Source organism: Rattus norvegicus, chromosome 4 (assembly GCF_036323735.1).
Source record: "Rattus norvegicus strain BN/NHsdMcwi chromosome 4, GRCr8, whole genome shotgun sequence".
NCBI classification, from domain to species: domain Eukaryota; kingdom Metazoa; phylum Chordata; class Mammalia; order Rodentia; family Muridae; genus Rattus; species Rattus norvegicus.
This window is the reverse complement of record NC_086022.1, coordinates 18,938,475-18,963,843: the sequence shown is the minus strand read 5'-3', so window position 1 is coordinate 18,963,843 and position 25,369 is coordinate 18,938,475. Positions and strand designations below refer to the sequence as shown.

Sequence of the window (25,369 nt, the reverse complement as noted above, 5' to 3'; positions counted from 1 at the left end):
AAAGTAAATGTACTTTTTTTCTAAAAACATAAGGGATATTAAAAACTGATCTTTATGGTTGCTAGATATTTCCTGCCCACCCCCATAAAAGATGAAGAAATTAGGAAGAGAATTGTACAGTCTGTTAAGGCAATACTCCACACCAGGTGTTTGTACAAAGCAAGCGCTTACCTGCGCTATCCCATGAGGAAGGCCTGGAGCTTTAGCTCAAGGACCTCCTGAGTCAGCTGCAAAGAATGGAGAAGTTGGTGGTTCATTGGACCCAAACTTCTTCACAGGTCAAATGCTTCTTAGGGATTAGTTCTGTCCTGCCTGGGTATTTTGAAATGTCATTGAATGAACACCTGAATTCTGCTCATGTCCACACTGAAAAAGCCAGTTAATAAATAACAGTCATTAGCGAAAGTGCTGGAGAGGTTTTCTAGTAGCACTTTCAAGTCAAAAAAAAAAAAAATTAGGACCATGTGAATGTAAGTTGTAGCTGAATTGAAAGTGAGTTGCTACCTAGAAACTGCTGTCAGGGCAGGACATTTACAGTTCTGCAGTGCTTTCAAAATTCATGAGTCTTAGCTTTATTTTGTCAAGATTAAAATATGTCATTGAGACTAAAATTATTATTCATGAGGTCTGATTTAAAAAGTTTTATTTTCTCAGATGAATTCATCTCAAGGTTGGAAAATGTCAAATTCTCCCCAGCTTGAGTTTTTAACACTGAATTATGTCTTCATTCTGACAGGTTAGACATTCAGACTTGGGTGACCTATGTTTCTTGGAAGGTAATTTATCACAAATCTTTGGTTATCTGAAGCATCTGATATGTTTAATAGTTTAAATGTAAATAAGTTAGGCAGATGGATTCTGTGAAACTGTGAAGTGCAAATTGTGTTGGACTTTTGACTATATATGAATATATATTATATAAAGATATATTATATATCTTTAACTTGAGAAGACATTTTAGAGAGTTTATATTGGTTATGTAAAATTAGTTAATTAAAAGTAGCAATTAAAATATTCATTCAATTATGTCACTATAAAATAAATCATTTACCTAGCAAATTAATAGCCAAAATGGAATACTTTGTAGAATCCCATGAGTCTTCAGGGAACTTTTGTAATAAAATTCTTGAAAAAGTTGTATATAAATTTAGAGACTAGCTGAGGAATAAGACAATAAATGAAGCCAGGAAGGGTGGGATCTGCCAGCATTGAAGAAATTAAAATAGGAGAGTTGCAAGTTCAAAAACAATGAAACAAAATAATACCCAATAAAAACAAAACCAGTCACAACAACAAATGCAGGATCATAGAAGATTTATCACTGAATTGAATCTGCTTTCAGAATAAAAACTCAGGGCTAGAGTAGTGATTACAGTATTACATTGTTAAAAAAAATAATGAGAATCTCAGCTGTTTAACTATCCTATCATATTGCCAATGTAGGCAAAGAATAATAATAGTAACAGTTATTGAAATCTCTCTCTCTCTCTCTCTCTCTCTCTCTCTCTCTCTCTCTCCCTCACTCCCTCTCTCTCGCTCACTTGCTTGCTCTCTGGCAACCAAGACTTAGAACAAAACTAAAAAACTCTTGTTAGTTGGGGTTGTACTTTTAAGAATGTAACATCCTGTTTTTCGATGAAGACACACACATTAGGCTTTGACATTTAATGTGGGGCTTAGTGAAATGAACCACACATTTCTCCACATCATGTCTGGGCATCCAGCACTTCCATTTCCCTCTTTTTCTTGGCACCAGACTGTTTCGTCTGTGGTTGACTTTACATTGATCCTGTTTCCACTCTTTCCTTTTCCTCTGACCTGGTTACCTAAGCATGCGTCTCTGCTGTGCTTTGGGTTAATATGAAATATTTGGTCAATGTGTAACTTTTGAATGAAAAATATAACTAATAGTAGAATAGCCCTCTGTTTGCTTTCATGGCAGCTGATCAATAGTGATTATTCATTAACAAGTCCTCCACCAGTGAAAAAGGCCTGGAAGGAACTGATTGAGAAAGTAGCCTTTGTGTTTTAGGTTTTCCTTTCATCCTGGCTCATTCCCTATGTCCTTATGCCTGAAGCGGTCACTCTGCTCTTCTGTGTCGCCGTGCTACAATGAGCTTCACATTCTGCTGGAAAAGCCATTGCTCACACATCCCACTCAGTGTCTCTGCAGCATTCAAATGACACAATGGAGAGGATTTCCCCGCAGGCCAGCACTGCAGTCAGAAATAAAGTCAGTGCCAAAAACTAAAAATGAAATATTATAAAAAAACACCCACACTTAAGAGATGCAAGCATAAAGGCTGGTTGTGTGTGTGGTAATATGAAACCATGAGGATTTAAGCAAATGGCACAATCACACCCTCATCATAAACTTAAAGGCTTAACAGTCTTCGTGACAATTCTGGAAGGGCTCCCCTGCGGGCACTGCTATATGTACTTCTCCCAGAAGACCAACAAATATATAGGTAGCATTTAACTAATTTGAATACATAAACAGGATCCTATAGGCATAGCAAATACACAAACCATTCAGAAGTTTTCTTTATAATTTTTATAATGTTTTAAAATTACCAAAGTAACCACTAAATAATATATTATTTGAAAAGGAAACAATAATTAAGCAAACACAAGGGATCACCCATACATTTATGTCTGACATTGTATCCCCTGTAAATCTGTGTTGAGATACTAACCCGTAGAATATTGGGAAACAGTGTCATAGTGGATATGGATGTGTACGTGTAGCTAGTTAGGCAAGATGATGTCATTCTGGTGAGTTTTGTCCAAGACAATGTGTCTTTTTAAAAGGGTGAATCTGGACAGAAATAAGAAGTCAGGGAGAAAACGTGAACAGACACAGGAAGAAGACATTCTCTACAAGCCAATAAAGTAACTTGAAACGGACTCTTCCTTTATGGGTTTGAGAACAGGACTGATTCTGCTGATGCCCAGATCTAGGACATTAAGTATTCAAAACTAAGAAAAAATTCCTGTGGTTCAGGCCATTATAACAGCTGTTCTTTGCTGCAGTATTTCTAGAAAATAAGATACCTCGATTATACAGAGCTATATTCTGTAAAGTTCCCTAAGAATTTATTTAAGTCCCTGAGACAAGAAAGTTGGAGCCTCATCCTGACGTCTGTTATCATCCCTCTTATACACAGTATTCTGTTCTTGCGCACACTGGAGTTGATGAACTATTTCACAACATGCCTGGGGTGGGGTAGGTGTGCTCATTCACCTTAAACAGGGGGAATTTACCTGAAATGGTGTATCTCACTGAGAAACCACAGAATATCTGAGTTTTCAAGCACTTGCCAGCAAACACGACAGTTGCATGGAAAAAGCTGACAGATGCATGTGATTCCTGGATCTGAGACAAAGGAATTTCATTTCATAGCAAGTCAGAAAGTTCAAATTTTCTTACCCTGCTCTTCTGAACCCCTGTTCCCACAGGACTGTGACAAAGGAATGGACGACCCTTGCAGCTCCGGTGCCTGGAGCTTGCTTACCACCTGCCTGTGAAGAAGACACAATCTCTACCTCACAAGTTACTTACTATAAAACGCTTTTGGAAAGAAACATCACCAGCTATGTTTGGAGGCTCTGATCATGTTCGGTCCTTTTTTAATTTTTATTTTCTATTGGTGTATATTCATGGTATATAGCAATAGTTTCATGAGAATAGTTTGATACACAGATATAAAGTACTCTGAGTATACTCAGCCATCGATGTCCCACTCTTCCTTTCCAGCTTTCCCTCCCTTCTTGTTAGTCTTCACTCTATTCTACTTAAAATCTAGCATGTACAAGGGAGCGAGAATATGCAATGTTTGAGTCAAGGACTTACATAGTTCACTTCCTGTAATAATCTTCACCATTCGTTCGGCATAATGTCTGGCTGTGGATCTCTGCCTCTGTTCACATTTGCTGCTACACTCATAGGGGAGTCATCTATGAATCTAGCAGAATATAATTTTCCCCTTGTCATGTTTGGTTTTGCCCTATCTTTTTCAGCTTTCTAATCTCTGACTTTTCAACACCTAAACTGTGCCAGGTATGGGCTGCTCCTCTTGTAGTGAGCCTAAGTCAAGTCAGACTTAGTTGGTTGGCTCTTTCCCCAAGTTCTTTCAAGATGTGATTTCTGGTAGGTCAATCACACTCTATAGGATAGGCAAATAAAAATGAGCATCTAGACAGTACACAGTAACATGTGCTGTAGAGAGGAGAGACTAGATCTAAGTAGACAGGGAGTAAATTTTAACAAAGTTGGGAGTAGAGAGATGAGGGTGAGGCTGCTGCACACACACACACACACACACACACACACACACACACAGAGAGAGAGAGAGAGAGAGAGAGAGGAAAGAGAAAAATAATGGTGAAATGGTGAAAATGGGTGGAGATGGAGATGAATTTGAACAAAATAACATGTATAAAATTTCAATAATTAAACAATGTTTATAAGATTAAATTTTTAAATAATTTAATCATTGAAAGCATTTATAAGAATTTCTATCTTTGCTTTTCTTTCTTTTTATATACACCTAGATAAAATATGGATCAAAATTTCAGTCTTAACAAGTGATAAATTAGAAATTTCTAATCAAAAATTTTCTTGGGCTAAATATCATTGCTATAACTTATTAAACAAACCTATCGTCTCTCATCAGATTGTTCAATGATTTAAAAATCACTAATATATTTGCAGCACTCTTCTTTCTCCTATTTCATTCATATATAAATTATTTATTGGAGCGTTATTGTTAAAATCTCATAAACCCCATTTGCTTTATTTGCCTGATAGATATGCTTTTTTGATTAATCAGTGCCTTAATCTACAGAAGAGTAAATAAGTCTGTTTTGATTGAATTAATTTATATAAAATATATTTTTCCTATTGAAGTTTAATAATAAAGTTGAATTTATTAATATTAGAGTCTTGGTACATTTGGTAATGCAGCCAAGACATGCTCCTGCACTTAAAATCACTTCCATCCCAGTAATTTTCAGTGCCTCTAGATAATATTAAATGATTCTCACTGCTTACATGATAACTAGGATGAACTTACCTTTTATATTACCCATAATTCAGAAAAATTTATTCAAGGGACTCACATGTATTAGACATAATACATGCCCTACTTGGCATAAAAACATACATTACACTTTGGAAATTTTGTTTTTGAGTTTTTTGGTTGTTTGTTTTGTTCTACATGAAAAGACATGTTTAGATCTACTGTTGCATGTGGTTTCTCTACACATAGGTCTTTGTAATCAAAAGATGAGGTGCAAAAGCAGCCATTCTGAGATTTTTCTTCTCTCTCCTCTCTCTCTCTCTCTCTCTCTCTCTCTCTCTCTCTCTCTCTCTCTCTCTGTCATTCTTTTTGTCTCTACGATTGTTCATGTATGCCTGTACCATGCCTGTGTCAAAAGCTACACAAATGTAATTAGAATGTGATACTGTTTAAAATTATGTTATATTAGCTGTTCTGATAATACCAATTTTGTAGAGAGGAGAGACTAGATCTAAGTAGAAGATCTAATTTTCTGCTGTGTGTTAACCAATGGTGGATTCGGATTTAGGAGTGACTATTAACAACAACAACAAAAAAATGCAATCTCTAAGGCCTAAGAACAACATCCAAATATAACCTTTAGTCACTACATATGAGATCAATTTCATTATTCTGAATATTCTCAGAATCATAGTTAAATTCAGAAGTTATGACCCCCTTATAACAAAAACCTGTTCTTTTGATGTGGTTCTACTGTTATTTGTGTTGAACCAAAGCTGAATGAGAAGATGAGACGAAACCTTACAGTGTTTTGCAAGAAAAATTACTGACGGCAAAATGATTGCCAATATTAAACTTATCCAAACCTTTGTTAAGTGCAGGAGGGAGTAGAAATAACAGTCTATTAAAAAGTGGCAAGAATACTTTCATAGACTTTGTGTGAGCAAGGATTAAATTCACAAAAGTGGGAGAAATCAGAGCCAAGAGCAGCAAAGCAGTGGTGGCTATTACTTCCTGTCTGGTTAGTTACTCCTGAGGAATTGCTTCCTGTTTGTGTAGTTACCCCTGAGGAATTGCTTCCTGTCTGGATAGCTACAGCTGGGTTGTAATATCTGAATGGTGGCATCTGCATCTTGTGAGGCTTTCCTGAAGTTTTTCCTCTAGGTATCAGTATCTTCTGATGAACCATTGGCAGCTGAGACACAGGCACATGACACAACCGGATCAAGGACCTCCTCTAGTCCAGATTCCCCTGCTCTGGATGAGTTTCTGTTAAGCCTGACTCTTATGAATCTTGGAAATATTTTGATGGCAAGAATATTGTCAAAGTCCAGTGATCACAGTGGCAGCTGCATTGAATTCTGTCAGTTCAGTAGGGCATGGTCCTGGCAAGGGTTTTCTTTCAAGTCTGAACACCCGACTGAGATGCCGCATGACCTACCTCCTTTAAACTGCTGCAGCTTTCTGTACCATTGCAATATACATGTAACCAATGAATTTCTTTCTATTAAATTAATTACTGAAGATTCATTGGAATTAATGATCTTTGCCTAATTATCATCCTGATAACCAGAGCTATCATATAGTCATGATAGCTAAAATACAAATAGCTAAAAATGCTTTATACAATATGAACGTTATTTATATGATCATTAGACATTTATTTATATGAACATTAAAATTCAAGGCATTAATTTTTCAATACAGATAAAATATCAGAGCAGTTTAATTTGTATTTCCTTGTTGCTTTATGGTGTTGAAATTTTATAATTTTTTTCTCATTTATATTTCTTTTAGATGCCTTTGAAGTTGAGGGGAAATTTTTTTGTGATTTTTGTCTTGTTTTTCCTTCCCTGTCACTCTCCCTCCCTTCTTTGATTCTTTCCTTTCTTCTGATATTTCATTCTTGTTTTCCTTTCTTTCCTGTTGCTGAGGACTAATTCCAAATTTCCGCATGTTCTAAGCAATCACTCTTATTCTTAAAGAAATTCCCAAGTTTATATTTTTTCTTTTGAAAACTATTTGATAGTAGCCAAAGTCTATTTTTGTTAGTTGTTTGTTTTGTTGAAATTTTTTATTCTTTTTATGTTCTAGATATGAATCCTCCGTTAATGGTAAAGTCACTCTTCCACTCTGTATGGCTCCTCCTCAGGGTAATAAGTGCTTTTGTTGATGTATACAGGCAGCTTTTAAGTTTTCTGAGGTCTTATTTGCCAGTTGTGTGTGAATGGAGTCTTACTAAGAAAATTCTTACATATGTCTATACGTTCTGCCAACCCATGATCATTGAGCTATTTCTACCTTCTAATATCTTCACAGCTTTTCGGAGCCCTTTCAACATCTCGGCTTGCGTTTTTGTTTATCTTGTTTTGTCTGCTCTATTGTTTGTTGAAAGTTTTGAGAATGAGGTTGTCTCCTTGATTTCTTTCTCAGCATATTTTTTTATTGGTTTGTAGTCAGGCTGCTGCTTTCAAAGAGGCCTATTCTACAGGAAAGGACTCAAGCCTGGTACTTATTTCCTGACAAAGAATCCATAAAACTGGCAAAGATTCCTGGAGAGAAATCTATTAGCCCCAGGGGAAAATGCTCTATTACTATTTTGCTAAATAGACTTGGTACCAAATTACTGTCTAAATACTTTATATTTAAAATCCTAGACTAATGCAGCACCCAGCCCTTTTTAGAGATGCATCTTTTTGCAGGGGTTGGAGATTAATACCAAAACCCACAAGTGGTCATGGTGCGGGCTTGGCATGTTCAGTCCTAAGTGGGAGATTCCACTCATTCTCGGAAACATTCTGGAAAAGGAGGTCAAAGGATTGTAGGAACCAGAGAACGAGAATAACTAATTCAAAATACTGTTTTCTAAACATGATGGGACTTTTGTATGTGCATTCACGACAACTGTGGCTGCCAATTTAAGAGCTGCAAAGATCAGGACACTCAGTATTCAAGTCGGGATGGGGGTGCAAATAATGCCCCATTTCTAGGTGAGGAGCTGCTGTCAGTGATGACTGTTGGAGGGAGAAGGGTCAGTTTTCTTCAATGGGTGGTCCCTGGTAGTCTGTCAATCCTTCAGTGGATCACTCTATGTCCATCTGTGTATGGACGTTACGAACTGAACTCAGTCAGCTAAAATAGTATGAGAGGACAGGACTTGGGAGGAGTAGCAGGATGTCCTGTCACTTTGAGCCGACAGTTGGGAATGAATACAATTTCTTCACTTTCATGTAGGGATGTATAAATAGGTCCATAGACAATTTACTTATACACGTAAAATGCATCACAATTGTATTTGTCTTTTTGACTATTTCGTTTTTATTTTAAGATGAATGGAACTAATTTGTCTATTAGTAAGAATGTAGGATATTTCAGGATCTCTGCTATCTGTAGGAATGGTTAGCTTCTAAGCCAATACAAATGAAGAACACTGTTACTTTCATTTTTAGCAATGTTAAAATGGAGGCCAAGAGTAGAGGTAAAGTAAGACTGTGGACATCAGAGGAGGAAAGAAGAACACATCAGCCATGAAAGCAGAAAAGTTACTGGAAAGAATGAGAGAGGAGCTGAATTCATTGAAACAGAGCTTCTTAGAAAATACCCCAATGATACCCAATGACTTGTATGTTAATTGAAAATAAGTAAAATGTTTTTTTAATGGCTGACTCAAAGTGAAATTCTGTTTTGATATGATTAACATGGGTGAGTATCAACCCGGGTTTCAAAATTCTTTGTAGTGTAACAATGCAGGGACAGACACCTGATACTTGCTTATTCTACAATCACGATGACCTTAGGTTTGGTATCTCCTACACTAATTCTTCATAGAGGTCATATGACTTTCAAACTGGCTGTGATGGTTAGAAATGGTAACCAGGGCTGAGTCCAAAGACATTATATTACTAAAGGAATGATAGGATACTTATAATCTATCTTAAATATTACTTAACAGTCTTAAAATTTAATATTAATTTATCTTTGTGTTGAAAAGAAAGGTTATATTAAAATTCCAGTGTAGTGTGTAACTAACCTGTCCAAAATGGAAAAAGGAAGCCAAACAAGTCATTCTACTATTTTAGCGTTTTAGGTGTTTTCTCTATTAACACCATGGTGAAAGAAAAAATTCCAAGAATAGATAACAAGAATAGTGAAAGTGAGGCAGCTCTTAGCAATGTCTGAATATATGTGTGCTTTTATTGTATGTGAATATATAAAATATCTATATACAAAGGACACAGACTGGAGCGATGATGATTATAATAATAGAATGTAAAAGATGTTTATTTCTATAAATGATTTTGCTTTCTTGAAACATATTTTACTGTTACTAATACATACCAATTTGATCATAAAAGAAATATGTTTATCTGGAAGCAACTCAAAGTAAAAAAAAATCTCTCAAGATGTTTTCTTTCCAGGAGTATGGAATGTGTAGAAAATATATGAACACATGGAAATCTGGAGAGCCACGCTGAGCCAACATGAATAAGTATTCAAATGGTAGAGATGCAAACTCTAAAGTTCTATCATGAGGAAATAACAAAAGCTGAGGTCAGTCATCTTCCTGGAAGAAATCTGACCAAGAAGCTGTAAAACCCTGAGAGCAGAGTTTAGCCATTTTGAAGATCTTTGACATCATCAGTGAATATGGAGCTGGGTCCACACAGTTTCAGCCCGCATCCAGCTCTCAGGATCTATGAAGTCTCAACAACCTTCCCTGAAAGTAGAAGTTGTTTGTCGGCAACGAGATGGAGTACGCCTTCCTCCAAGGCAAGCACAAAGTTTATTACCGAAGTTACTTGCTCATCAGTTTGAACAGCTTGTACGTCAGTTGACCACATGTGGGTGAATGAGCCCATCAAGTGACACTTTCCATACTGATACAACTCTGTGAATATGTTACTGCTTGTGAAGTACATTTTCATGCCCTTTAATTCATACGTTTCGCTTGCACTTGCCCTCAGTAATATGCTCCACTTATAGACAGCAAATCTGAGGTTCAGAAATTTTAATGAGCAAAACTGAAAAACAGGCTTTTAGTACAAACACAGCTGGCTCTAGTGTGATTATCTTTTCTCTGATAATAAACGGAGCTTGCTAACAGTTGATGAAAGCTCATTTTAGAGTGCACTGAAGCCTTTTAGTTATGCAATTACTTAATTTAATTACACAAAGAACTGTGTGGAATATAATGGAGTTCTGCAATATACTTGATTCCCAAATAGTCCCTTGACAGAGATACATATTAAATCACTCTTTTCAAGATGAGGAATGAAAAATAGACATTTGTGAGAGATTGCACCATTACAAGGAACAGATATGGGACAACACTGAGGAAGGTTTACTAGAGATGCTGAATCAGGACTCACTAAAGATGAAAGGCATTATGACAATCCACTGTTTCGTACCTATTGTATTTATTGAGTGATGGGTAAAGGGAGTAACAATAAGAGGTCTAACCATATATTACAAAAATTGCTCTATTTACACATAACATACTCTTCGTTTTTTGTAAGCTTTCAGATGAATCAAGAAATTTTTATGTGACATGGCTGCCAGTTAACTTTGGAAAATATATACACTAATTATATAGTTTAGTGTTATAGACTAATTCAAACATTACCTGTGATTACATATAAAATATTGGGGTAAATTTTAAAAAAGAAATTGTATTTTGTGGTGACATCATTTTACCATCTATCAATAACAAAAGAAATGTCTTCCTTTATCATGTTAATTCACAGAGAAATTGTTCGAAACCTTACAAAAGAATGTAAAAATATATATTTTAAAAATCATATTCTTAATGCTACTGCTTGTTTTAAATAAGTTAATAAAAGGTGAAAAACAGTAGTGTGTATCCATAGTGGGAATATGAAGCTTCTCTATCAAAAATAAAAAAGCTAAAGAGATTTGTTGACTCCTTATTTAGGAGACTTTCTGTTTTACTTAGCACCATGAGACAGGAAGATTACCTCCTGTCTACAGCCCAGCAGGTACTCCAGAATAATAACATTCTCTCCTTTTTGATTAAACTTATGACTACATTTTTTTCTGTGAGGTCTATAGAAGATAAAAGTTAGAAAAATACTCTGGAGTCTCTGCTTTTTTCTTCTTAATTTTAAAGTTATAAGAAGGTCCTTAAGAGTTGTTTCTTTTCCTTTTTCTTTTTTAGTATTCCAATTAAAAATTTTAAATTATTTATTTATTTATTTATTTATTTATTTATTTATTTATTTATTTTTACAGTACAGCCGCAGCCTCCCTTCTGGTCTCCTCTCCCACAGTTCCTCATTTCATTTCTCCTCCCCATATCTCCAAGAGCATGCTCCCCGGACCCAACCTGCCAGGTCTCCCATTCCCTGGGGCCTCATGTCTCTTTAGGGTTAGGCATTTCATCTCCCACTGAGGCCAGACCCTGCAGTCCTCTGTTCTATATGTGTCGGCGGCCTCTGAAGAGCTCATGTATGCTGCCCGATCGGTGTCTCAGTGTCTGAAAGATCTCAGGGGTCCTGGTTAGTTGAGAGAGCTGGTATTCCTATGAGATCACCCTCCTCCTTAGGTTCTTCCAGCCTTTCCCTAATTGAACCACAGGGATCCCTGACTTTAATCCAATGGTTGAATGTAAGTATCTGCATCTGTCTCCCTTGCTGCTTGGAGGTCCTCTCAGAGAACCACCATGGTAGGCTTTAGTCTGTAAGAACACCATAGTATTAGTAATAGTGTCAGGCCTTGGAGCCTCCCCTTGAGATGGCTCCTAGGTTGGGCCAGTCTTGGACTGCTTTTCTCTCAGTCTCTTCTACAGTTATCTCCCTGCAGTTCTTTTAGACAGAAACAATTCTGAGTCATAACTTTTGACTTTGGGATGGCAACCCATCCCTCTATTTGATGCCCTGTGTTTATACTGGAGGTGACTCTATGAGTTCCCTTTCTCCACTGTTGGGCACTTCATCTAAGGTCCCTCTCTTTGAGTTATAAGAGTCTCACATCCCAGGTTTCTGATACTTTCTAGTGGATTCCCTCCACCTCCCATCCTTCAAGGTTGCATATTTCCATTCACTGTGCTGACCCTCAGGGCTTCTTCTTTCCTGCCTCCCCTCCCATACTGATCATGTTCTGCTTTTTAACCCTGTACCCCTCCCACCCAGTTCCCTCACTGCCTCTGCCTCCCATGACTGTTTTCTTCTCTCTCCCAGGCAGGATTGAAGCATCCTCACTCACTCGAGCCTGTCTGTTCCTTAACCTCCTTGAATTTGTGGATTGTTCCTAGGTTTTCTGTACTTTTTTGGCTGATATCCATTTATTAGTAAGTACATATCATACATGTCCTTTTGTGTCTGAGTTGCCTCATCCAGGATGATATTTTCTCTTTCTCTTTTTGAAAATTCTTTTATTAGATATATTTCTCTATTTACATTTCAAATATCTCCCCCTCCCCCATACAGGTGTTCCCCCATCCACCCTCTTTACCCCCCCCATTCCCCTGTACTGGGGTTCCAACCTTGGGAGGATCAAAAGCTTCCCTTTTCACTGGTGCCCCAACAAGGCTATTCTCTGCTACATATGCAGTTGGAGTCCTGGGTCAGTCCATGTATAGTCTTTTGGTATTAGTAAGTACATATCACGTGTGTCTTTTTGTGTCTGAGTTACCTCACCCAGGATGATATTTTCTAGTCAGGTGACAACACATTAGTGAGAATGTAGAGAAAAAGGAGCACTCCTCCATTGCTAGTGGGATTACAAACTGGTACAACCACTTTGGAAATCAGTCTGGAGGTTCTTCAGACAATTGGATATACGTCTACCTGAAGACCTAGCTATAGCACTCTTGGTCACAAATCCAAAAGATACCACAGGGACATTTGCTCTATTATGTTCATAGCAGCAATCCAGATGTCCCCAGCATGAAGAATAGATACTGTGGTTCATTTACACAGGAAAATACTATTCAGTTATTAAGAATGGGGACATCATGAGTTTTGCAGGCAAATGGATAGAACTAGAAAATACCGTCAACTTTCAAATATAATAGGCTTCATGTGTGCCCAGATCCTCCAAGCATTTCGTAAACTGTCATCAGAAGGAGAAAGAGCCACAGCAATCATTTAATGTGGTAGACATGGCTGGTGTCTATTAAATACTTAGTTATAAAATCAGACAGAGGTTCAACTTCACACTGGGGCTCTTCTATAACTTATAATTTTAAACATTTAGTTTTGATTAATTTTTATAGAGAAAATGCACAGAACTTTTTTTTCAGAAATATTCATTGGTAACATGAGCAGTTGAAATGATAGATGTATTAAGAGACTTAAAATTTCTATTAAATTTTAAGTACTTTACATGTAAATAATCACATGCAATTACTGACCACGTAATGTTTACACTGTATTTAAGTTTTGATTTTTATATCCGAGTGTAGATTTTTAAATTTAACTCAGTTACTACTTTCTAGCAAAAAGACATCTTTTTCATGCTTTGAAGATTGTCAAAGTGCAGAATTTGAAAAGCTACGCGAACGTTCTTCCCTCCAGACACAATGAACATGAAGAAAACATGAACTCATGGAGACTGAGGCATCATGCAAAGACCTGCCCAGGTGCAAGCCAGATGGGGCTCAGGGCAAGGACCCCTATCCTTACCATTATTTATAAGCAAACAAAATCTATGACTTTGAAAACACAGAAGGTTCTAGATATTGTTTTTGCCACATGCCCTTGTCAGGACTAAAAGGACTAGAGCTATCACTTGTCATAAAATGAGGACACGGTTAAGGGCTAAAGGTGTAAGTAGATCTTCAATAGACACTGAGTCTGATATGACCATCCTCTGAGACCACTCAGCCTACAAAATTGTAAGAAATACTTTCTGATTTTGCTTAATAAAAACATATTTTGCTGTAGATGTTTAAACAGACGAAGGTATGAAATATTAGGAGGCAGTATCAATCAGTCTAACTGTCAATATGAAAAAATATCTGATAAAACAAGTTTTAAAAGGACCATGCATAGAAAAATGACATTTCCAACAAATGGTACTAGGTCAACTGGCAATCAGCATGTAGAAGAATGCAAATTGATCCATTCCTATCTCCCTGTTCAAAACTTAAGTACAAGTGGATCAAGGACCTCCGCATAAAACCAGATACACTCAAACTAATAGAAGAGAAAGTGGGAAAGGGCCTCAAACATATCAGCACAGGGGAAATTTTCCTGAAAAAAAAATCAATGGTTCAGGCTGTAAGACCAAAAATTGACAAATGGGGCCTCATAAAATTGAAAAGCTTCTGTAAGGTAAAGTACAGTGTCAATAGGACAAAAGGGCAACCAACAGACTGGAAAATTTTTTTTACCAATCCTACATCTGATAGAAGGTTAATATCTAAGTTATACAAAGAACTTGAGAAATTAGACTCCAGAAAACCAAATAACCCCATTAAAAGTGAGGTATAAACTAAAAAAGAAATCATTCTCAACAAAAGAATCTTGAAAGGCTCAGAAACACCTAAAGAAATGTTCAACATCCTTAGTCACAGGGAAATGAAAATCAAAATGACCCCGAGAGACTCTGCCTCACACCAATCAGAATGGTTAAAGTCAACAACTCAGGTAACAGCCGATGCAGGTGAGGATGTGGAGAAAAAGGAACACTCCTCCATTACTGGTGGGATTGTAAGCTGATACAATGGCTTTGGAAATCAATCTGGAGGTTCCTCAGAAAACTGGAGATAGTTTTACCTGAGGACCCAGCTATACCACTACTGGGCATATATGCAAAAGATGCTCTAACATATAACAAGGAAACATGTTCCACTATATTCGTAGTAGCCCTATTTGTAATATCCAGAAGCTAGAAAGAACCCAGATGTCCCTCAACAGAGGAAAGGATACAGAAAATGTGGTACATCTACACAGTGGATTATATATAATACCCAGCTATTAAAAACAATGACTTTATAAAATTCACAAGCAGATGGATGGAACTTGAAAATATCATCCTGAGTGAGGTAACCCAGACATAAAAGAATACACAGAGTATGTACTTACGGATAACTGTATATTAGCCCAAAAACTCAGAATGCCCATGATGTAACCAACAAATCACATGAAGCTTAAAAAGGAAGACCAAAGTATGGATACTTCAATCCTACATTGAAGGAGGAACAAAATAGTCACAGCAGTTAAAGGGACCTGGGAAAGAGAGAAAGGAGGAGAAGAGGAAATGGGAGAGGGGGCAGGATCAGGTATGGGAAGGGACAAGAGAGAAGTACAGAGGGTCAAGAGATTGAATAGAAATATATAGCAGTGGGGAATGGGGAACTGGGAAAGTCCCAGATGGCAGGAAATTAAGAGGCTCTCAGGACCCAACAGGAATTAGCCAAAATACCCAACAAAGAGGAGAGAAAACCTGTAGAGACCACCACCAGTAGTTAGACACAGCCTCCAGTTGAGGGATAGGGCTACTCACCATCTCAAAATTTTAACTTCTAATTGTTCCTATCTAAAGGAAAGATAGGGACAAAAATTGGAGCAGAAACTGAAGGAAAGGCCATCCAGAGACCACCCAACCAAGGGACCCATCTTATTTGCAGACATCAAGCCTGAACTCCCCAGGTATGGCTGTCCCCTGAGATCTTCTGCCAGTGCCAAATACAGATCCAGATACAGCCAATCAGCAAACTGAGCCTAGGAACCCCGATGGAAGAGCTAGAGGAAGGAGTGAAGGAGCTGAGGGGAATTACAACCCCATAAACAGAACAATGTCAACTCACTGAACCAACCAGAGCTCCCAGGTACTAAACTAGCAAACAGAGTGTACATGGAAGGATACATGGCTCCAGCTACATATGTAGCAGAGGATGGCCTTATCTGACATAGATGGAGGAGAGGCCCTTTGTCCTATGGAAGCTTAATGCCCCAGTATAAGGGGATGCTAGAGCGGGAAGGTAGGAGTTGATGAGTCATTGGGGGAGCTCCCTCATAGAAACAAAGTGGAGGGGGGATGAAAGGAGGCTTTTGTGGATGGGAAAATGGAAGGGGGGGATATCATTTGAAATGTAAACGAATGTAATGATCAATAAAAAATTAAAGAAACCCTATATTTATTATATTTCGCTCCTGGTTTGAGTGATTCCAGTCTAGGTTAACTTGACTCAATTGTTTTGGGCCTGTGGGGAGGAAGAACACTGAAGGAGAAACATGCGGAATAAATGGTCTGCACATGCAAAGCAGGAGAGAGAAGCAGAGAACAAAATATAGCCTTTAAGTGTATCCCCAATGTTCTTACTTAGCCAACTAGGCCCTGCCCCCTAATTGTTTCACCACATCTCAATTGCCTATTATATGCTCTCTGCCTCTTTGTCTCCCTTCTCCTCTTCCTAGGCATCATCTTCCATCTCTCTCTCTCTCATTCATTCACTTTACACACACACACACACACACACACACACACACACACACACACACTGTGTCTCACTGTAGAAAACTGGTATTTGTATATCTGACAACTTTATCAAAAATACCAGCTGAACAAATCATCCAGAAAGTATATTTTGTGCATGAGACATTCAATAGTTGTATCTGAATTAGTCAGGCAATCAAACAGGCATGACATTGTTCTAAAATAATTGCTTCATAACCGTCAGGAGGTGACACTGAATAGTACACAATGGAAATAGAGAATGACGTGTGTGTGCTGTATGCTGCCATCTTCCATCTATCAAAGCAGATGTGTTGCTTTGTGTTCTTCATGTTCTCTAGGTTGAAGGGTGGTTCACAGTGTGGTGCATTTCACCATACTGTTGCTTAAATGAAAACGGGAAGCTCTGAAGTTGAGAAAAATGAAAACTCTGTATTCCAACAAAACAACAGAAATGCTTTCCGTGGAGAAAAGGAGAATATGGCCTCGATGTCTTAAAGACAATAGAAGTGGGCGTGAACAACAGAGTGCACAAATTAGTTGTAGGACAATGTGGTAGGAGAATATTTGTTTCCAAGGTCACAGGCAACAGCTGCCAGAGGAATCTTGCTGCCAAGGTCACTTACCTGCTTAGAGTACAAGTTCCCTGTCTTACCCACGACTCACTTACTTAGGGTTCTCCAAAACTGACTCCTTTTCTGCTCAAGGCTGCTAAGATCCTATCACTTGTCTGACAGTCAAGAGCAAGTGTTCAGCTGGTTGAGCTAAAGTCATCCTGCTAGCAAGTATTCCAGCCCACTGCTTGTCATACCAATAATACTCTACAGAGCTAAGTTTACGTTAGCACAGCTGGGTACCTTTATCTGGCTCATGCATTCACACAGTCAGGCTTTCCCACTAATACTCTAGAGCAGTGTATCTCCCCATCGCTTGTCTGGATCTCCTTGCTTTTCATGGAGAGTTGCGTCTTTAGAGGATGAACTTTGATTTATATTTCATCTCAAAGAATACAAGAAGGATATCTGATTTATTTAAATTACCTTACTTTATTGGTAATAAATATAAGATAGGACCAAGTTTTTCTCTCATCATCTCACTAAATTTGCTTCATATCCTGACTTGTTAAATCCCTTTAAAGAATGTTGTAAAGGTGAAGTCGGCTGAAGTGTGTGTGCACTCTTGAAAGTTCCTAACAAGCCCACAGTTTGCCTACTATAATAAAATGAACTAAGCAATTCAGACTAGGGATACTAAATGAAAAAATCACTTCACTGAAAAGTTTCTATGTAGATATGGGTTATTGCTATTATCAAATTTATTTTAAGGAATCTTTACATGAATGTAACCAAATCTAACCAAAGAGTGTTCATGACTTTCAATGTGTAAAACCTCTAATTTCTGGAAACTGATAACTCTTTTGAAAGATATAAGTGGTACACAAATGATTCAATGACCATTTGCAGTGGACAGATGATTATTCTGACCATCAGCCAGGTGCTGTCTAAAAACAAAACAACCCAAGATCCCTAAAACTTGATTAATGACTCAAATTTTGTAATGTCACTCCATAAGTGATTGTAGGTAGGTCTGAAGAAACATGCTTCAAAGTATGTGTATATAGTCCTCATTTCACATCTATCAATAATTTAAAGATGATCAGTCATGTATACAAAACTTGCATGAATGACTTTAGAGAGCAGAGGATTTTTGTTATCAGTTCCTATATAAATGCCAGAATAAGAAATATCAAATTTTTTGTTCACCATTCTAAAAATAAACACACATTATCGACAAGTTGCAATAATTCTAAGGGGTAAGTAGGGGCATACAGACCGTGTAATCCAAAGCTCTCTAATGGGGTAAAAACCATTCTGTGCCTCCTACTGAGAAACTTAACTATTCAGTCATTTTTACTGAAGGATAATCTACAACCACTAATTTACTAAAGCAACATAATCCCTAACCACAATCCATAAACAATTGTCCTTATTACTACACATAAATTTAGTCATCACTCTTTATCAAGGAAACTTCCCTTTGCAACAGACAGAAACCACCACCAAAGACGTCAGTCATTCAAAATTCAGAATTATGGAGCCCAGTACCAGTGGAAATAGCTATGAAACAATTCTTCAATAAGACACATGGAACTTTTGTGGAATGGGGGATAAAGACTGTAGGATCCAAGGATCGGGGAATTTGCTATGAGATTGTGCCTTCCCGTGATCTCAGAAGCTACATCTATAAAGTCTCCGAAACCTGACTGTTCAAATCTGAACAGGGCAAGGACAATACCAATGGGCATGCTAAAGTAGATCGGGAAAAGGCCACAAGGTCTCAAATTACAATGAAATACTGTAGGCAAATGAGGAAAGCTGGTAGTGGGCTAGCTGATCCTCTTCAGGGAGGAACACAGCTGGTACCCTCTTGCAGAAAGGTAGCTGTATATACAAGTCACATTGTATTTGGGAACACACACACACACACACACACACACACACAAATACATATATACATTCAATACAAATTGATGAAAAAGAGGACATGGATTTTAATGAGATTGGAGAAGTTTGTATGGGAGGATTTAGATTCAGGACATGGTAGGGTGAGATGTTGTAATTATATTATAATCTCAAAAATAAAATAAAAATATCAACATAAACTATTGTACTTGCAATACATGCTTTAATATTCTAAGATATATGCAAATTTATGCTTTCAGTATATGTGTTTTAAGAGTAGCTTAAATATTCTAATGCAGGAAAGTCAACTAAAGTAAATGAACGTGTTAAGATATGTATGTAAACTGATATTACTTAAAATTAAAGTTTCCAAGGGAGAAATTAAGCATGGAACAGACATTACTCCAATGTAGTAATTACTGCCTTCAAGGGCATACTCTTTCAGTTCAGCAAATATTTTATAAATTTATCACTAAAGATTTGTATTTACATTTATTTTTACCACATACCCAAGATCTGAAAAGGAATCCATCTGTTGATTTTAAACCAAAAGTGTAAGGATCTTTTAAGCAATATCTTTAGGAGAATAGTAATTCAACTATGCCATAATATAAGAATCCTGAGAGATGCTGCAGCATGTATGTTTTCACAAATACTTTTTCATAAACAATATAGAAAGGTAGATAGATATATGATGGAGGATAGAAAGAAAGAAAGATAAATAGATAGATAGATAGATAGATAGATAGATAGATAGATAGATGATAGATAGATTAAAAGCCAATTCCTTTAGAAATAGATTAAACATATATGAAATATTATTTTACATCATGAAAATAAAATCACTTCAGAAAATAATCTCATAAAATTATTCACTGGATAGGAAGATTACAAACAGAAAATATTTAAAACAATATGACAAAGTGACATGTAATCTACTTCCCAGTGTCTATTGATTAAGGCATCCCAAGGTATTTTGTTTCCTCAAGAAACATTTATAGTATACTATAAATAGTATATACTATAGAAATAGTATAGTATTCTATCATACGTCTATTTAGTTTCATTAATGTTTATAAACATTTGCTTTTCAAATGCTTTTAAAGTAGCCCTTCTATTGTTGAGGCAAAAACCTGTGACACACAAGTTAGATCATATCATATTTTGATAGGTTTCACTCCATGCTTAGCGAGACCGGTTCTTTCCAGGTGATGATATATGAGAACATCATGGGACAAGGGCATGACAGAACAAAATTAACATCTCCTAGTGGCTAAGAAGCAGAGACAGACACAAAAGCTGGGATACCCATCAATAAGAAATTGCAAAATAAATCAAGTCAGAGACATTTCCTTCAGTATTTCCAAGCTACCCACAGAGATTGAGAAACAAGTCTTTAACAAACATGCCTTCAGGGAACACTTTAGCTTCAAAGCATAACCACAGATTAAGCTCAAGATATTATGTTAATCTGTACTTTAAAGCCTGTAGGGTATAGATTAAGAAAACCACCAATGAAGTCTGTGTTCAAAGGACATTTCTTACACTGATGATCAGTCCTTCCAAATGACACCCCATGGTTATACCTGGAAAGCAAGTTCATTTCACCATATTCTTGTCAGTCATGTTACTTACTAAAGAACAAAAGCTATACTTCAAGATATTTACTCTTTTAAATTGTTCTGTGTTAATACAGGATGTTCTGTCCAACTCACAGAAATAACATCAGAGGCAAAAGTTCAAAGGAGTGTACAAAACCTTAGTGACTAGATCAATCTCAGAAACTTTCAGATAAAGGACAGACTTTAAGTGGATAACAATGTCTCCCAAAGGGCAAAATAAAAAAATGTGTCTCTTTTGCCAGGTTGTTCATTTTCACTACCACAAATATTTAAAAGACAAACAAAAATGAGGTGAGGCTTATAAAGGTGGTAAAGGTACTGGGATAAAACCATACACTCATAACCCTTTTTCTTTTTTATTTGATATGCACAAAACTATATAGAATAAGTAGGAAAAAACCTATAACTATCTACTTATAGAACATTGGATATTACACTATGTAGGTTGTGAAGAGCTATCTTGGAACATGGGCCTAAGCTGTGCATCATTGTTTGCTTTCCACTCACTGCCTTTCTAGGAGTGCACAGTAGTCTAACAGAAGACAGAGCAGCAGAAAGGACGATAGGGCAGTCGGGTAGAGTTAAGCATTGAGTGTTTTGGTCAAGCACTTAACCTCTCTGTAATTTGAAAGCTGAGCTAATACCCTAGGAGACACTGATACACTTGTGTGTTCCCCAGCATCCTGCAGTCATTGGCAGGCTATTGGAGAGAGCTTCCAGGAACATGTATTAATCAGATCTGTTGTTCTTTTTGTAAATTTTGTTAAATAGGAGAATTCTGGTGAAAGTCTCTGGTTCAAAAAGAGTAATCTATAATTCTGTGTAGGCCATAGCTGGAAATGATTACATCTTTAAAAAACCTTTAGAGTAAAAATAAGAGAAAGACACACATGATCCCAAATAATAGATACAATGCAGACAGCCACGCAGCCACAATTTCTCTTCTGTGTCTGAACAGAGACTGGATGGAGTGAAGTATACTTAGGCATGTTTGTGTGCTTGTTATACTAATTTGTGTGGTTTGCCAGTAAACGCTGAAAGAAGGAATTGTTTGAAGCTTCAGAAAGCAGAAATGCATTAAGATTAAACATCCTTCCAGCACTAGTGTTACTTAAGTTGTTGCTGATGTAAAAAATTGAGTACTTCATAGTATGAAAATACTACAATAAGCAGAATTATTTGTTTTCCTGGTATGTCTTGCAGTAGCACCATTGGAACATCTTAATTCAAAGGCTACATTAACAGTTTGGAGGTGGATATGCAGAATAAAGAGATGGCTGCTGTCCGAGGACCTTAATTTGAATTCCCAGTACTCAAATAAAAAGTCATTTTTTAAGTGAATGCCTGTAAATTCAATATTGTAGGCTGGAGATAGGAGACTCTCGTGAGCAATAGAGCCCAGCCAGCCAAGGCAGAATCATGAGCTTTAGGTTTTCTATACAATAAAGTAATGAGAGGCAAGCAAGCTATCCACTATCCTGCTCTGCATGTGTACTCATATGCATATACTCACATGCATGTACTACACATGAGAGAGAGAGAGTTATCACACAATTTTATAAGATAAGAACCATAATCTAATCTGTTTCCATTGCATAATCATAGGATAGTCTGTCATTCCATCACTGTTCTATTGTTTAGCACAGGCATCTGGAAAAAAATGTGGAAGGCTAATCTAACCCAGAATAAATAGTACTGGAATAAATTAGTTTAAAATGCTCTCACTTCAGAGACTGCAAGGTTCACTCTGTCATTTTCTTCTCATTTGGGTGGTCCTCACTTAACACCATTTCTCTTCCCAGTTTCCATGGAGACATTGAATCAACAAGAGCAACCCTATCATCTTCATCTTCACTCTGGGAAAGAAAGTTCCTAAGCACTCAATCCCATGCCAATAATCCTTTCCGTTTTGTATCTTCAACTCTGTGTGTGTGTGTGTGTGTGTGTGTGTGTGTATTCTCACTCCAAATTCTCTCTAGAGTCTATTTATTTTTTCTGAAAATGCTTATCACTACATTAACTCTGGTTTCCAGACCCCATACTTTTATCTCTCAATCTATTAAAAAGCTTTGCTGATTTAAAGACCAAAAAACTTCAAATTTGAGTGGTCAGTGAACGACAATGTTTAATATTAAAATAAAAATTTCCCAGGCCCAATCTCCTATTGATATCACCTCCTGAGACTGTGATTAGTAAAGCACATCCAGATGGCCTGACACAGGACTAAGCAGGAAGCAAATGTCTGTGTACAGAAATCATCAAAGACACTAGCCTTTGGTTCTCAGGAATTACTGTAATTTGACATCTGTATCTTTCCATCAAAAAGAAAGAGCTAACACAACTGTGTGGCTACACATTAGGTATAATTAAAAAACATAAATAAGAAACAAAAGTGAAGAGAATATGCTGGAATCTGGGTCTGGTGGAAATATGTCCTACTCAGGGATTGTCTGACCTCTAGGGTAAACGATTTCAGTGTTAAAGAGACCACGTGGCATCATAGAAGAAAGTTATTGTTGCTTAGTAATTTATTCCCTTGCAAATGGGGTGTAGTAGCATGTCTCTGTGTTCGAGAGAAATGGGAACTGTTCAACCTCTCTTTTACCTCTAAGCATTTGGGATCTATATTAACGTCATTCAAGTTCGTAGTCTTATGTCAGGAAGCCAGCATGTCTCCCTTGGCTGACAGGCTACTGTAAAGAAGCCGGAGATTACAGACGTTGGGCTGTGCTGGATGCCAGAGTGTTCCCTTTGGCTGCCTTCGGAAAGATTTTTCTGTCACATCCACTATTTCTACAGATGCCTTGAGTCACTTCGAACTTCTGTGTAACAAGCAGTAAGACAGATAAGCTGATCATCAGAAACTTTTTTCCCTTTTCTTTAAAATTTTTAATTTAAAATAGATTTTTTTCATAGAATCTTCTTGATCATGGTTCCCCTATATTCCCTTCCAGATCTCCCCACCTTTCTACCTATCCACGCCTATGCCTTCTTTCTTTTTAGAATAGAGTCAAATGAAAACATACAAACAAACCAGAATATAATCACACACACACACACACACACACACACACACACACACACACACACACACACACAGATAAACATAAAGAAAAAAGAGAAAAAGAATTTCAAGAATCACATGCCAATGCAGACACAGGCTCACAGAAAACCCATAGAAAAACAAAATCACAAACCATAATTCATAAGCAAAATATCATAATGGTTAAAATTGTATGCTTAGACATTAAATATGAGACAAAAATCTCCCTATATGCCATTAAATTCATCCTGAGTTGCCCATCTGCTGAAGAGCATGAGGCCTGTCCTTGAGTGTGGTTTGGTCTGCACATGCAATGAAATTTTGTTGGACCAATCACTGGGTGAGTAGGCGGGACTTCCGTGTGGGGAAAAGAAAGAGGGGAGGCAGGAAGATGAATAGTCCATTTTGGACTGCAGAGAGCAAGCAAGGTAGATTGAATGTAGGAAGCTGCAGGCTGTTTCAGCTATCGGATCCCGGTGGGTTTCTAACATAAAATAGTTTGTAAAATTAGGATGCTAGATTCTGCTGGCGCAGCGATTATGTTACCTAGTGATTCTAAAGTAGATTGCGTGGCGTTTTCCTTCACTCTGTAACTCACTGAGCTCAGAAAAACGTAATAGCAGCCAGGGCGTAGGTGTGCAAGGGTGCACCCCAGCTAACCATGAGAATTTGGAAAAGCCAGGCGTGCCAGCCAGCCAATGGTAACTTAGTGAGCCAGGAGAAGAAAGCGATTTCAGAGCTCTGAGTCCGAGACTCTGCCGGGCCGAGAACAGGTCGGCCTCTATACAAGTGCCTAGCCAGCGTTAGTATGGGATGCTTTTCTAATAGTTCACGCAACAAGTTATTCCCACAACTTTTGTGCCACTATAGCATCAGCGTATCAGGGAGGCATGTCACCATTATAGATCACAGGGTTTGCTGTGGGCTTGGTATTTGTTTCATTTCTGCTAGTGTGCAGTATACTTTCCAGTACTGTAACACTATGGGTAAAGTCTCTAGTTGGGCATATTAGGTGTTCTCCTCAGCATTAAGGCATTGCCATCAGTTTCTAGAAAGCAATAAATAACCTTAGCCATGGTCTGAGCTCTTTAGGTGTTTCCATTGCCTCACCATTACTTGGAAATTTCACTTTGATTTCTTTCATTTATGTATTTATATTAAGAAACATCTTTAGTATTAGGATACCATACGATCCCTCAGAGGGTACTTAGTTCTAGCTTTCTCTCCCCTTATTCTCTCCCTTATCCTGTTTTGCATTTGCCCTCTCTGTTTAATGCTCCAATTCCATTCACCACCTCAGTCACTCCATAACTATTTATTATATTTCCCCTTCATTGGGAAAACCTTCCCTCCATCCTAGCTCCATATCCAATGCCTAAACTCTGTGGTTATATGGGTTGTGCACTGCCTATTGAAAGCTTAAAAGCTAGTAATACCCACATACAAAAAAATACATATTTGTCTTTTGGAGTAAGTGTTAGCTCACTCAGGATTATTTCTCTAGCTCCATACTTATCTGTCAACTATAGTGCTTAATTTTTTGACAATTTAGTAATATTCCTTTGTGTAAATGAACCTCATTTTCATTTGCATCATTTTAAGTTTCATTTTCTCCATTGATACACATAAGCAGTTTCATTCTCCCCAAGGCTAGCCAGTTTGATTTATAAGAAATCATATTGGTAAACAATAAAAATGATGAAAATAAGAGTATAGTAGCTTAATTATGGGCTAAACTTATCCAGTGAATAATTGAGTTGTAGAAAAGTCTGAATATTTGCGTCTTCCACCCCAATTAATTTG

The 25,369-nt window shown here is 37.3% G+C and overlaps 1 long non-coding RNA gene across 6 annotated transcripts in view; it reads right to left on the bottom strand.

Moving 5' to 3' along the window:
• Positions 1-25,369, bottom strand: part of LOC102551002 (uncharacterized) — an 80,535-nt gene that overhangs the window by 37,454 nt on the left and 17,712 nt on the right. For 3 of the 6 annotated variants that reach the window (XR_010066064.1, XR_591993.4, XR_591992.4), the window contains exons 2-3: positions 3,265-3,376; positions 172-366 (exon numbers count right to left, since the gene is read on the bottom strand). This is a non-coding gene — a long non-coding RNA (uncharacterized LOC102551002). Of the gene's footprint in view, positions 1-171; positions 367-2,696; positions 3,377-25,369 lie in introns of all 6 variants that reach the window. The other 3 variants (XR_005503416.2, XR_005503415.2, XR_005503417.2) reach the window with 3 other exon arrangements.